A 14,444-nucleotide genomic window follows, 5' to 3' on the forward strand; every position below is an offset into this window, starting at 1 on the left:
CAAGACAGATCCTCTGCCTTTAAAGAACATATAGTGAATATATTATTTGTGCTTTAATATGTACAGTATAGTAATTACTATATAATAATATATAATATAATAAATCAACTGGATTACACATCATAGTTTTAGTTGTTTTCATTTAAGCCTTCATATTCACTGGATTAAGCCCAGGGTCTGGATACCTATCTAGGTCCTGTTTGTAGATATTTAGATTATGTGAACACTAAATCACAATCATAATCTGGAAGCTGGCTGTTGAGAGTGGAGAGATTAAGTAAGTAAAACCTTCAAAATAAAGTTGATTTTAAAAGTTTATTTCTCTGTTGAAGTAGCATATATTATGTTTGTACATATTAAATATAAAATCTAAAAAGATATTTTTCCTGTGGAATTTTTATACTAGCATTGAATTTACAGGGCTCTTATGCTGTTTAATTTAGAAATCTATTAGACATTGCCTTTGATTGATTTTTAATTTGCTTGGTATTTTGTCTATCCCCAACTAATTATAAACTCCTTAAAGACAGGATTTTATTCTCTTTTTTAAATGTCTTTATTAGGTGCATATGGGATATATGATAAGTATTAAATGAAGATATGTGTTCATTAAATGATAATCATGGAAAATTGTTCTCCCTCCTGAAATTGGGGGCAGAGCCATGACTTGCATGACCATAAGGTTAAGAAAATCATGTTTCTTCCTGTGGTAAATAGTCTCTTTGTTTTCTAAATAGTGTGTGTCCGATCATTGGTGCCAGAACTTATCTCTAGTAGCTCTAACCACTTAGGGCCTGAAGTAACTCAGTGTATGAGTCTATTGTATTAGTTTCCTGGGGCTTCCATAATAAAGTACAACAAACTAGGTGGCTTAAACTACACAAATATTGTTCTGGAAGCTAGAAGTCCACAGTTAAGGTATCAATAGACTTGTTTTTTTCTGAGGGTTGCCCCAAGGAGAATCAACCCCATCCTCCTCTACCAGCATCTAGGGGTTTGTTGGTACTCTTCGGGGCTCCATGGTTTAGATGGCCACCTTCTCCTTCTGTATCCATGTCATCTTCCCTCTCTGCATGTCTTTGTACCCAAATTTATCCTTTTAATAAGTCTTATTGGATTAGGGTCTACCCTAAAAACCTCATCTTAATTTGATCACCTGCAGATAAGGTCACATTCACAGGTGTGGGGGTTAAGGCTTCAACATCTTTTGGGGGATCAAAATTCAAGCCCAAACAACTATAGTATGAGAAAATCCTTTGATTTTGTTGAGAACATCACCTATACTATGCCAAGAGAGTAGACAACATCTTTGTCCATGCCTGACTTAGAGAGATTGACCCAACTTTTACCATGGATTCTAAAGCCTCTCTCAATTTCTGCTGTTATTTTGTCAAGGGATTTTGTCTGCTTAATTACTCTATGGTTTAAAACATCATCAAATAGACCATGTCTATATTCCCAGTACCTTATGTCATGCACCAAAAATCTTAAATTACCTAGATTTTATTACTACATGTACTTTTGCTTATAGGTAGAAAATCCTAAGGAAAACTACCTCAGGGACCTCACAGTTTTCTGGAAACAATAGAAAAAATAGGTTATCTATTAGAAAAATACTGAATAAGTCAAGACTATTTTTTCTCGAGAAAAACACGTTATATTGAATACCTACAAAAGAAGGAAGAAGGAAGAAAATTCAGAAGTATTACATTTTCTGGATTCACTCAAACTCAGGTCTTTGCCACTTCAAGTTTTTAATAAACACCATACCTGGTATTTGAAGGTATTAAAAATTGTCTGATAACTAACCCAACTCTGTCTGACTGATGCATAGCAAAACTAATCACAGACAGGTGTACAACAGGAAAAGAGTTTATTGGAGAAGTAGCCAAACAAGGAGATGGGAGAGAATAATGTTGTTTTTTTTTTTTTTTAAATAATCATAGGGGTTGAAATTATACACATGTTGGTGAAAAGGGAAAGAACACATGACTATTCTTGAGGACAGATGGAGCATGACCATTGAGCAACCATATATATAATCTATAATCCCATGTTCACGTGATCTTTGCCTATTCTCTTCTGCAATATGACTTTGCTGCTTATTCCACCAGGAGATGGAGACAATTTCCCTTATCCTTGCATCTGGGTTGGGTTTGTGACTTGTTTTGACCAATAGAAGGTAGCAGAAGTGACATTATTATTATCTTTGCATTTGCAAAGACCCTATTTGAGTTCTGGAGTTTATGTCTTGAGAAACATTGCAGCTTCCACGATAGCTTAGTTGGAACTCTGCCCTAGGACTATTGCAGAAGGAAGGAAATTAGCTGACTAGAGGATGAGAGCCCGTGGTGAAACAGAGGTTCCCCAACCAACACCAGCACCACCTGTCAGACCAGTAGGTGAGGACTTCTTGGACCTCCCCACCCAATGACACTCAAGTTGACGTACCACATGAGTGAGCCCAAGTGAGACAAGCTGAGAAACTGCCCAGTTAACCCATAAAAACCATAACAAAGAGCAACGTGATGCTGTTGGAAGACACCAAGTTTAGGAGTAGTTTATTAAATGTCATTAGGTAACTGAAACTCCAAGTGATGTACAGCAAAATGCAACTGCTTTTTAGAAATTTAAGAAAGGAGGTAGGGGGATGTGTAATCAGTAAAGGCTTCTTGAAAGATGTGACATTTTAAGAGGCCTTGGAAAAGGTGTTAATTTTGGGGGCTACTATAACACAATATCAGAGATTGGATGCCTCATAGACAACAGAAATGCATTTCTCACAGTTCTGGAGGCAGGGAAGTCCAACAGCAAGGTGCCAGCATGGTCAAGTGAAGGTCTTCTTCCTGGGTTATAACTGGCACCTTTTGCTGTATCCTCATGTGGTGGAAAGGGCTAGGGATCTTTCTGGAACCTCTTCTATAAGGCACTACACAAATTCATGAGGACCTCACCTTCAGGACCTACTCATTCCCAAAGATCTACCTCCTACTACTTCAGCTTTGAAGATTAGGTTCAACATAGAAACTTTGGAGGGACACATTCAGACCTTAGTATTCAAAACTGAATAGGAAGGTAATAGCTAGAGAGGAAGAAGTCAGTATCTAGGCTAAAGAAGAGCGTAAACAAATGAACTTGAATAAGCAAGAATAAGACATGCATATTATGCAATCAGGGGATTGGGAATGAGACCATGAAGGTCAGGGAGGAAATTAGGAAAATTCACAAATAAGTTTTTTGATGGAGTGTGGTAAGAGATAATATTGAATTTATGGGTCAAAAAATTATAGAGAACTTTAAAAACTAGTCAGATTTTATACCAATGTGATTTTTAAATATTCCTGCCTCTCTTATAACACTTCATATTCTGTACTATTTCTTTATTCAAAAAATATTTGAGTAGCTACCCTGTGTTAGACATTGTAATAGGTTAGCTGAATAGTGTCTCCTCAAAATTCCTGTTTTGCCTATAACCTGTGAATATGACCTATTTGGAAATAGGGTCTTTGCAAGTGCAAAGATGGAGTCATACTGGGTTAGGATAGAACCCTAAATCCAATGACAGGTGTCCTTATAAGGAGGGTGGAATATAGGAACATAGAGAGAGATACAGAGATTGGAGTATTGCAGCTACAAACTAAGCAATGCCAGAAGCTAGGAGAGATGCATTCAACAGATTATTTCTTAGAACCTCCAGAAGGAACCTGCCCTGCTGACATCTTGATGTTGGACTTCTGGCCTCCAGAACAGAAAAAGAATAAGTTTTGGTTGTTTTAAACACCTCATTAGTGGCAAGGTGTTATGCCGTCCCTAGCAATAGAAAACTATTTTGGATGCTGGAGATACAACAGGGAACAAAAGAGAAAATTCCTTCAATTAATTACTTTTATATGTTCTTTCCTCCTAGACTATAAACTCCCGAAGGAAGAATCTCTCTTGCTGATCTTTGTTTTCCATGCAGTTCCTCATACACTGTAGATGCTCAGAGCATAAAGATTCAATGAGGAGTGTGCTAGATAGTAACGAACAATTGAAAGTTATAGAGTCAACAGGGTGGAATTGAGATAACACAGGCTCATCGATCAGTTCCACTGATGGTTAGTTGTGGGTGTTCTTGAGCAGGTTGTTAACTCTTTTGACCCTCACTCCCATCGTCCCAAAATACAAACTCTAATACCTGCCACTTGATATAGGGTGAGAGGAATTGAGGAGGTAACATATATAAAGTGCCCCCATCGTAGTTAGCTGCTCAATAAAACTAGTTTCCTCTCTTCCCCTTCTCAGGAATGGTGTAGGGAAAGTAGATTTCAGGAAGACAGACTTGGCAGTTGACTATCAGGTGGATGAGAGGGTGAGGGAGGGCATTAGAACATTTGTTTTGGAGACAGTAAAAGAAAGCTTGCTGTTGAGAACAAGTGAACTGAGAATAAAGGACAAAGACAGAAACAAGGGAGAATCTATAGAATTTAACTACTAATTGGAGAAGGGAAAAAATAAACTGAATGGGAATATTCACCCAGACTCGGGATAGTAACCTGAGATACTGACAGGGTTACTGACTCAGTCAGGGAAGTTCGGAAGTTTGATTGTCAAGACTTGACTTAAGTCATAGGCTGACAGAAAAACATGGACAGCCCCTAGGAAAGACTGTAATGAACATCAGTTTAGTCTTGATTTGGAAAATATGATGTTTGTCTTCACTTTTTAGCTATACCAGTGTATTGTAGAAAAGTCATAAAACAATATAGATATTTAATCTTCCTTGGCCTCAGTTGGAGGAGACAATATCTAGCATATATATTTTTATTTTCTGTTTATAGGTTCCATGATTCTTTGAACTAGTTAAAAACATAACAGCTCTAGGTAAATGCTTTGTGATTAAATGCAGATAAGTGGCATATCTTTGTTTCCAGATGATGTAGACTCATTTAGAATTTAGGCAGATGTAGGCAGTGTCTGGTGGGGGTGGGGACAGACATGCCAGAAGTTAGTTCCGTGAGTGTGAGAAGACTCCTAGAAAGAAACTTAAACTGAAGAAGATGTTGAATTCTTAACAGATCTTCAAATTCATGGGCTGGTATGGAAAAAGTAGAATCATTCTGAGTGTGTACAGCTTAATATGGTCCTCTGTTCTTGTCCTGTGTGTTGCACACATCTCTTGATCCTCCAACACAAACCCAGGGATTCATACTACGTGAGTCCTAACACTGAAGCTCAATGGGAAAAACGAAACATGACAACTATTTCCTTCATGTCTCTGAGACAAAGAGAAAACAAGGCAACACTCTTGGGGCCAGGTAAAAGGGGTGATGTAAAAGAGAAATTTTCTTGGCCTTTTGAGCAAAAATATGGAAACAATGGCTACCACATAGACACCAAAGACATTCACATCAATCCCTGACAGCCTCTGGACAGGATAGGAAAAAAATGGCTGTAGGTTTGACAGGCAATGACTTGATGGAGAACAGAGAACTTGGAAAGAAATGACAGTAAGAGGTAGGCAGGCTGGAAACTATAGCATCTTCTACTCCTGTGAAAATGGTGGCACTTTGACTTCTAAACATATTATTTTATTTCAAACATTTTGTGGACTTAACCTATCACAAAATTGATTTCTATCAATTTATGAGTATAAGGAAATCTTATATATAAAATTATATATCATTAAAATATGTTGAGTCTAAAGACTAAAAAATTCTTCCTTCCCTTTTTTTTTTCTTTCTACATTTCTACCATCCAGTAGAATGCTGCATCATAGAGGTAAATATCCCAAATTCTAGTTCAGAAGCCATGCTTCTTGTAAAGAGTGTAATTGCATTATCCTTGGTAAATTTATAAACCTATGATGTAATGTTGAAAATTATGATTTTGCATGCATTGATTTTAGTGTGTAATTTGTGCTGGCAGTAATTTTCCACTGGCCATAAGGAAGAACTATTTTAATTAACTCTGAAAATTCAACCATGTCATTGGAGATGCATATAAACACACACACACACACACACACACACACACACATTCCTGAGATATGGCATAGAATTTTAGCCGATTTTGTATAAGTGAATCACATTTCTTGGCATGTAATAAATTCTCAATAAAATAGGAGGTACTATTATTATCATGAAGTGTCACTGATTTATTGACTAAGCCTTACTGAAAAGTAAGAGCTACATTGTCTTAATTACTACATGATACTCTAGGAAAAGTAGGTTCAGGAGGTAGGTTGATTTGTGTTGCTTTGTCAGGTAATGATATGTAAATATAGTTGCTTTAAACCATATGCAGCAGGAGAGGAAGATATGTTCCTAGGACTTTGCCCCAAGAACCCTTCTGTTCAGCTTAGTCCATCATTCTAGCCTGTTCATCATTTAAATTCCTATGACAATGGTTTCTTCTAGCAAGAGATAATATAGTCTGTTGTCTTGAGGCCTAGGCTCTGATCCCAGATGTACATGATTTTGAATCTTAGTTCCACTTGTTGTTAGCGCTGTGACCTTGGGCAATCTATTAACATCTTCGTGATTCATTTTCTTCCTCTATAAAATGAGGCTATAATAACAGTTCATAGGACTATTTTGAAGATTAAAAAGAAAACAACCAAGAAATAAAAAATTTTAAGTAATAATACAACCAACACATGGGAAGCCCTTGATGTAAATCAGCTCTTTGTATTACCCGATGCTGCTATGGTCTCTCTTTTGGTGATGACTCTGCACTATCTGACCTCAGCTGTGACTCAGTGCAAACACAAATTGTGTACAGCCCTGAGTGAATCTCAGGATTGTCCCTCTGCTCCTTTCTTATGATAATTTCCCCAGCTTTCCTCACACACAGGTATTGATCAGTACTTAGCCTAAGATGAGCAGAACCCTTAACAGATATCTAGAGCTCTTTTTCTTTCTCCCTTTATCCATCTATTATCTATCTATCTATCTACCTACCTACTTATTATTTATCTATATACCTCTTTCTTTCAGTCTTTCTGTTTCTCTTCCTCTCTCTGGGCACCAATATCTTTGTACTTTTGCTCTGTATATGCTAGTCACCACGATCTCCTCTGATACTTGAGTCCATCTACTCAACTCAAGGGAGACCACTGAGCTTTACTTAAACTTTGTTTCCCTATGCCACAGGCTAAAAATACCTCTAGGCTATCAGCTAAAGCAATTTTCTTTTCTTTCTTTCTTTCTTTTTTTTTAATATTTTATTTTCTTTATTTGAGAGAGAGCAAGAGAGAGTGGGATGAAGGGCAGAGGGAGAAGCAGTCTCCCTGCTAAGCAGGATGTGGTACTCGATCCTGGGACACCCAACTGACTGAGCTACCCAGGTGCCCAGCTACTGTATTTTCTGTCTCTCAGGAATCATTATCCTGAACTTCTTGATCTCCTATGTCTATTTAAACACTGTTTTATATACTTTGGCTGTTCTTTAATGTTGATTCTGATGGAAAGATAAATCTGGGCCATGTTACTCCAAGTGGGCCAATGGTGGACATTATCCAAGTTAGTTTCTCTTCACCATAGCTACTAGACAGATGCTAAATTTGACTTCTTTCGGCTGTAATGGATTTACATTTCCCTGATATATCCAAATCTTGTATTATAAGCTGATCCTAGAAACTATTCCATAGAATGTTATAAGGCTGACTTACAAACTCAAGCCTGCTCTTCTCATCCTTCTCAACAATAAAACTGACCAATTATTAACTTCTGATGTTAATTTTTGAGATCAAAAAAAGAAAATTTTTCTTTTTAAAACTATAATGAAATAATCTACATCTAAATTGGTTGACTAATTTTAATCCAAACATGCATGAACCTGAAATATTCAATCATTCATACATTAAAAAAATATTTTTTAAAGATTTTATTTATTTATTTGGCAGACAGAAATCACAAGTAGGCAGAAAGGCAGGCAGAGAGAGAGGGGGAAGCAGGCTCCCCGCCGAGCAGAGAGCCCGATGCGGGGCTCGATCCCAGGACCCTGGGATCATGACCTGAGCTGAAGGCAGAGGCTTTAACCCACTGAGCCACCCAGGTGCCTCATACATTAAAAATATTTATGGAGCATATACTTTGTGCTAAATGGGGACTGTTATTATTGCTAAGGATAGAGCTGAGAAAGAAAGGTAAGCTTCTTCCATTTGTGACACTGAGATCCTATTGGTGGTAGTGGGAAGGCAGCTAATAGAAAAGAAGATAAATGTATTAAGGAAAGAAAGGAAGGAAGGAAGAAAAGAAGGAAGGAAGGAAGATTAAAATAAGAATAAGCATAATGCAAGAAATTAAAATAAGCTGACTAGGTGACAACTTTTGAGTAAATAGTAGTCAGAAGGGCTCTAAAGGAGTTACAACATCTGAAAGAAAAAGAAAAAAGATAAGTATGAAAAGATCAGAGAAAAAGCTTTCCACTTAAAGGAAATAAGTACAAATGTCCTATGGCTAGAAATGCACTGAAAGAAAGTGCATTAAGTGTTTAAGAAAGGCTAGTGTTGGTAGGTGCAGTTAGTGAAGGAGAGTGGAGTCTGAGAGGTTGCAGGAGTATGCAGGGGTCGGTTACTTAAAGGTGACTGAGGAGTTTGGTGTTACTTTAGAATGATGGGGAGCCACTAGAGATTTTAAAGGAAGGGAGTGGCATGATTTGAATATTTCAAATGCCTTCTGACCATTGTGTAAAGTATTTTAGAGGAGTTGTAGAGGAGTAAAGAGAAAAAGCACGGGACTGGTTAGGAGGATATAGGATGATAATAACGAATATGGAAAGAACTGGATGGCTTGAGATAGGCCATGGAGGTGGAGTTAATAAGATTTAATGGATTAAATGTAGATTATATAGGATAATGCCTAGATTTTTTTTAATATAATTTTTTATTTTTTATAAACATATATTTTTATTCCCAGGGGTACAGGTCTGTGAATCACCAGGTTTACACACTTCACAGCACTCACCAAAGCACATACCCTCCCCAATGCCTAGATTTTTGACTTAAGCAACTGGGTCAATGGTTATATCATTTACTGGGGAAAATTGGGAGTGAAGCAAGTTTGTGAAAAACAACAGGATTGCTCTATTTTGGCTATGTCGGTTTTGAGATATTTATTAGAAAATCTCATGGAGATACTGAGTAGGAGTTGGATATACAAATCTTTGTTCCAGAAAAAGACGAAGGCCAGAGAACTAATTTTAGGAATTGTGACAAATAGATGGGATCTAAAGTACTGGGTTTGAGGGAACACACCAAGGGAGAATATTTAGATAGAGAAAAGAAGGGGATCTGGATACAGTTTTGTGTATTATCAACATCTGAAGCTTATCAGGGCATAATTTTTTTTTTTTTAAAGGGGGTGGGGAGACTTAGAAGGAGTGAGCTGTGAGGTGGGAAGAAAACCAGGAAAGTAAGAGAATGGTCAAGGTACCAAATGCTGATGAGAAGATCTGATAAGAACAACAAGTAACCCCTGGATGTGACAATATGGAAGTCATTAGAAACCTTGGTTAGAGCAGGTATAGTGAACTGATGGGACAGAAAAACTGAAACAAAGAAGCGCAGAGGTGGAAGGGAGCAGTTATGGAACACCCTTTTAAGGAAGAAGCTGTGCTGTGAGTGGGAGCTGAGAAAGAGGATGGAAGCTGGAGTAGGAAGGGCTTCAAGAAAGGATATATATATATATATTTTTTTTTTTAAATTTTATTTATTTATTTGACAGAGAGAGATCACAAGTAGGCAGAGAGAGAGAGGAGGAAGCAGGCTCCCTGCTGAGCAGAGAGCCCAATGTGGGACTCGATCCCAGGACCCTGAGATCATGACCTGAGCCGAAGGCAGCGGCTTAACCCACTGAGCCACCCAGGCGCCCCAAGGATATATTTTTTTAAGAGAGGAAATACTCAACGTGTTTTATATAAATGGCAATAATTCATTAGAGAAGCAGAAATCAATGCAGGATGAAGGGGAAGTAATTGCAGTAACAGAGTCCTTGAAAGCACAAGGAGAAAGCTCTGGAGTGCAAGTGCAAGAGTTGGTCTTGGATAGCCTGAGTGACGCTTCATGCATATTCATGGGGGGGTACAGATATGGGTAGACTGGTTATTTCACATTGTAAAGTGGCATGAGATATTGCCTGATAGTTCTAATTTCTAGCTAATTATGAGGCAAGGTTGCCAACTGAGGGAAAGCTAGAGGAGATAGAGGAGGATTGAAGATAGCGATGGAGGAAATAGTCATTTTGAAGGGTCATACTTTAAACAGCATTTCTGAGAAGTGTTGTATACCCCCTTGAGTTTTATGACCACACAATGCATTCAAAGTCAGCAAGAGTATGTTTTTTCCCAAGAAAGACTGCTTGGTTGCAGACTGAGACTAAGTATATTAGTTGAATGTAATTAAGACTGGGATTTTGCCAGGAGACTATGTTGCTGAGAGAAATGGGAGAAATCATTAATATTTTAGCAATAAATTATTTTAATGATGGACCATGAAATCCAAACTCTAGCTGAGGGGGACTTGAGCTCATGATAGGAGTAATGGTGAAAAAGTAGTACAATCTACTAACTGGGGGCTTTGCCGAGGTACAAAAATAGTCTAGGAGGGTTGTTAAATAGGAATACTGGAAAAAAAACCAGACATGACAAGGCATTTTTTTCATCTCTTTGTTGTATAATATTGGAACAAAACATCTAAAGATAAAGTGTGTTCTCTTTCATATCAATACTGGAAAAGAAGACTTCCAGAGGTAAGTTAACTGGGTAGAGAAGGCTAAACTGTAGTTGACTAAAATTTTGCATGATCCAGAAGAAGACATCATTTAGGGTATCAATGCATTTTGGATCGTCAGACCTTTTAGAAGCATGGGAAGCTCTTTTCATTTTATATTTTTGGCCTATAACCCAAACTCCTCATTAGCTATTCAATTACACCTGAACTCTGGCCTTCTCCCAACTCTTAGATATTCTTTTGGCTCTCTATCTCTCTCTCTGTCTGTTTAGAATAGGAGTAGAAAATCTGTTCAACTGAAAAGATTCACAAACCCTGAGTTGGGGTTTTTTCCTCATACTTACATATTCATAGTGATTATAAGATTAGAGTAGTCATGAAGCCAAAAAATAAAAAGAGCTTATATCAAAAGCCCTTCCATTATTAAATACTCCAATTCAGTACCGTATAGTTACTTTCCTCTCAGACCTACCTCGAATCAGAATCTTTTGTTAGAGGACATATTTTTCTACAGACTGAGCTGAAACCAAATGCTTTTTTAGCCAAGGGTAAACATATCCTGAGAGAGGACAGTCATGGCAACCAGGAGGCCCTCCTTTCTCAACGTATAAATAGCTTCTCTCTCTTATGTCCTCCATGGCTATTTATAGCGCATGAGGGAACTAGAATATGACCAATCTGTCATCCAATGCCATATTGTCCAGAAAAATTGAAACCATTAGGAGCTATTGCCAATCCTAACCAAAAAGGTAGATATGGTTCTTTGATCTTTTGTTTAAGTCAGGTTAACTCAAAAAACTTTTTTAGAAGAAAAGAAATGTGAGAAATGAAAATCTGATGAGTTGTTTCTTCATATAACAATTACTGGTAGTAAAATAATTTCTTTTATTCTGTTATTTGAAAAAATCCAAACCATAATTTATTTCTGGACTGATAATCCAAAAGTCAGATGGATGGTTATTAATAGTTTCTCTGAACTTATATAGAGATTTCACATAAATATGACAATAGTGAGAAGTAATTGCATTTTCTATAGTGCTGATGTTGAATTCATTGAGAATGGTGTCTTTGTAAATAAAAGTATGGCATACAAAGTGTTTCTTTGAGGTTTTCCATATAAAGGAGAAACTGTGTTTTAGGATACAATGAAAACTATAACCCATTTTTTTTTAAGATTTCATTTATTTTTTTGACAGAGTCACAATGAGAGAGGGAACAGAAGCAAGGGGAGTGGGAGAGGGAGAAGCGGGCTTCCCGCTGAGCAGGGAGACCAAGGTAGGGCCAGATCCCAGGACCCTGGGATCATGACATGGGCCAAAGGCAGAGTCTTAATGACTGAGCCACCCAGGTGCCCCACCCATTTTCTTTCCCTTCTTCTTCTTCTTCTTTTTTTAAAAAAAAATTTAATTTTTAATAACATAAAATGTATTATTAGTCCCAGGGGTACAGATCTGTGAATAGCCAGTTTACACACCTCACAGCACTCACCATAGCACATACCTTCCCCAATGTCCATAACCCAACTACTCTCTCCTCAACCCCCTCCCCCTGGCAACCCTCATTTTATTTTGTGAGATTAAGAGTTTCTTATCGTTTGTCTCCCTCCCAATCCCATCTTGTTTCATTTTTTCCTTCCCTACTCCCACAAGCCCTCCACTTTGCCTCTGAACTTCATCATATCAGAGAGATCATACAACAATTGTCTTTCTCTTATTGACTTATTTTACTCAGCATAATATCCTCTAGTTCCATCTACATCATCGCAAGTGACAAGATTTCATTTCTTTTGATGGCCGCATACTATTCCATTGTAATACTACATCTTCTTTACCCATTCATCTGTTGATGGACATTTAGGTTCTTTCCATAGTTTGGCTATCGTGGACATTGCTGCTATAAACATTTGGGTGCATATGCCCCTTCGGATCACCATATTTGTATCTTTAGGGTAAATACCCAGTAGTGCCATCGCTGGGCCATAGGGTAGCTCTATTTTCAACTTTTTGAGGAAACTCCATGCTGTTTTCCAGAGTGGTTGCACCAGCTTGCATTCCTACCAACAGTGTAGGAGGGTTCCCCTTTCTTTGCATCCTCGCCAGCATCTGTCATTTCCCGACTTGTTAATTTTAGCCATTCTGATTGGCGTGAGGTGGTATCTCATTGTAGTTATGATTTGTATTTCCCTAATGCCAAGTGATGTGGAGCACTTTTTCATGTGGCCATCTGGATGTCTTCTTTGCAGAAATGTCTGTTCATGTCTTCTGCCCATTTCTTGATTGGATTATTTGTTCTTTGGGTGTTGAGTTTGATAAGTTCTTTATAGATTTTGGATTCTAGCCCTTTATCTGATATGTCATTTGTGAATATCTTCTCCCATTCTATCAGGTGTCTTTCTGTTTTATTGACTGTTTCCTTTGTTGTGTAAAAGCTTTTGATCTTGATGCAATCCCAATAGTTCATTTTTGTCCTTGTCAGGAACACAGCAGGGATGTCCATTATCACCACTGCTATTCAGCATAGTACTAGAAGTCCCATCCTCAGCAATTAGACAACAAAAAGAAATTAAAGTACCTAAGCTGGCAAAGAAGAGGTCAAACTATCACTCTTTGCAGATGATAATGATACTTTATGTGGAAAACCCAAAAGACTCCACTCCAAAACTGCTAGAACTCATACAGGAATTCAGTAAAGTGTCAGGAAATAAAATCAATGGACAGAAATCAGTTGCATTTCTATACACCAACTACAAGGTAGAAGAAAGAAAATTTAAGGAGTCAGTCCCATTTACAACTGCACCCAAAACCATAAGATACCTAGGAATAAACCTAACCAAAGAGGCAAAGAATCTGTACTCACAAAACTATAAAGTAATCATGAAAGAAATTGAGGAAGACAGAAAGAAATAGAAAAATTTTCCATGCTCAAGGATTGGAAGAACAAATATTGTGAAAATGTCTATGCTACCTAAAGCAATCTACACATTTAATGCAATTCCTATCAAAATACACCAACATTGTTCAAAGAATGGAACAAATAATCCTAAAGTTTATGGAACCAGAAAAGACCTCGAATAGCCAGAGGAATATTGACAAAGAAAGCCAAAGTTGGTGGCATCACAATTCCAGACTTCAAGCTCTATTACAAAGCTGTCATCATCAAGACAGTTTGGTACTGACACAAAAACAGACACGTAGATCAGTGGAACAGAATAGAGAGCCCAGAAATAGACCTTTAACTCTATGGTCAACTAATCTTCACCAAGCAGGAAAGAATGTCCCATGGAAAAGAGACAGTCTCTTCAACAAATGGTGTTGGGAAAATTGGACAGCCACATGCAGAAAAATGAAACTGGACCATTTCCTCACACCACACACAAAAATAGGCTCAAAATGGATGAAAGACTTCAATGTGAGAAAGGAATCCATCAAAATCCTTGAGAAGAGAATAGGCAGCAACCTCTTCGACCCCAGCTGCAGCAACTTCTTCCTAGAAACACCCATTTTCCTTTTATGCTTGCTCTGGCTTCAAAAAGAAATTTGAAGATTTTGATGCTTAATATTTCTAATTTCTCTCATGAACTAGGGTCTTCTGTCCCTGTCCTGGAATTTTATATTGCATAAAATATTTCTTTTTTTTTTTTTTAATTTTTTATTTTTTATAAACATATATTTTTATCCCCAGGGGTACAGGTCTGTGAATCACCAGGTTTACACACTTCACAGCACTCACCAAG

This window comes from Mustela nigripes, chromosome 1, assembly GCF_022355385.1.
Source record: "Mustela nigripes isolate SB6536 chromosome 1, MUSNIG.SB6536, whole genome shotgun sequence".
NCBI lineage: Eukaryota > Metazoa > Chordata > Mammalia > Carnivora > Mustelidae > Mustela > Mustela nigripes.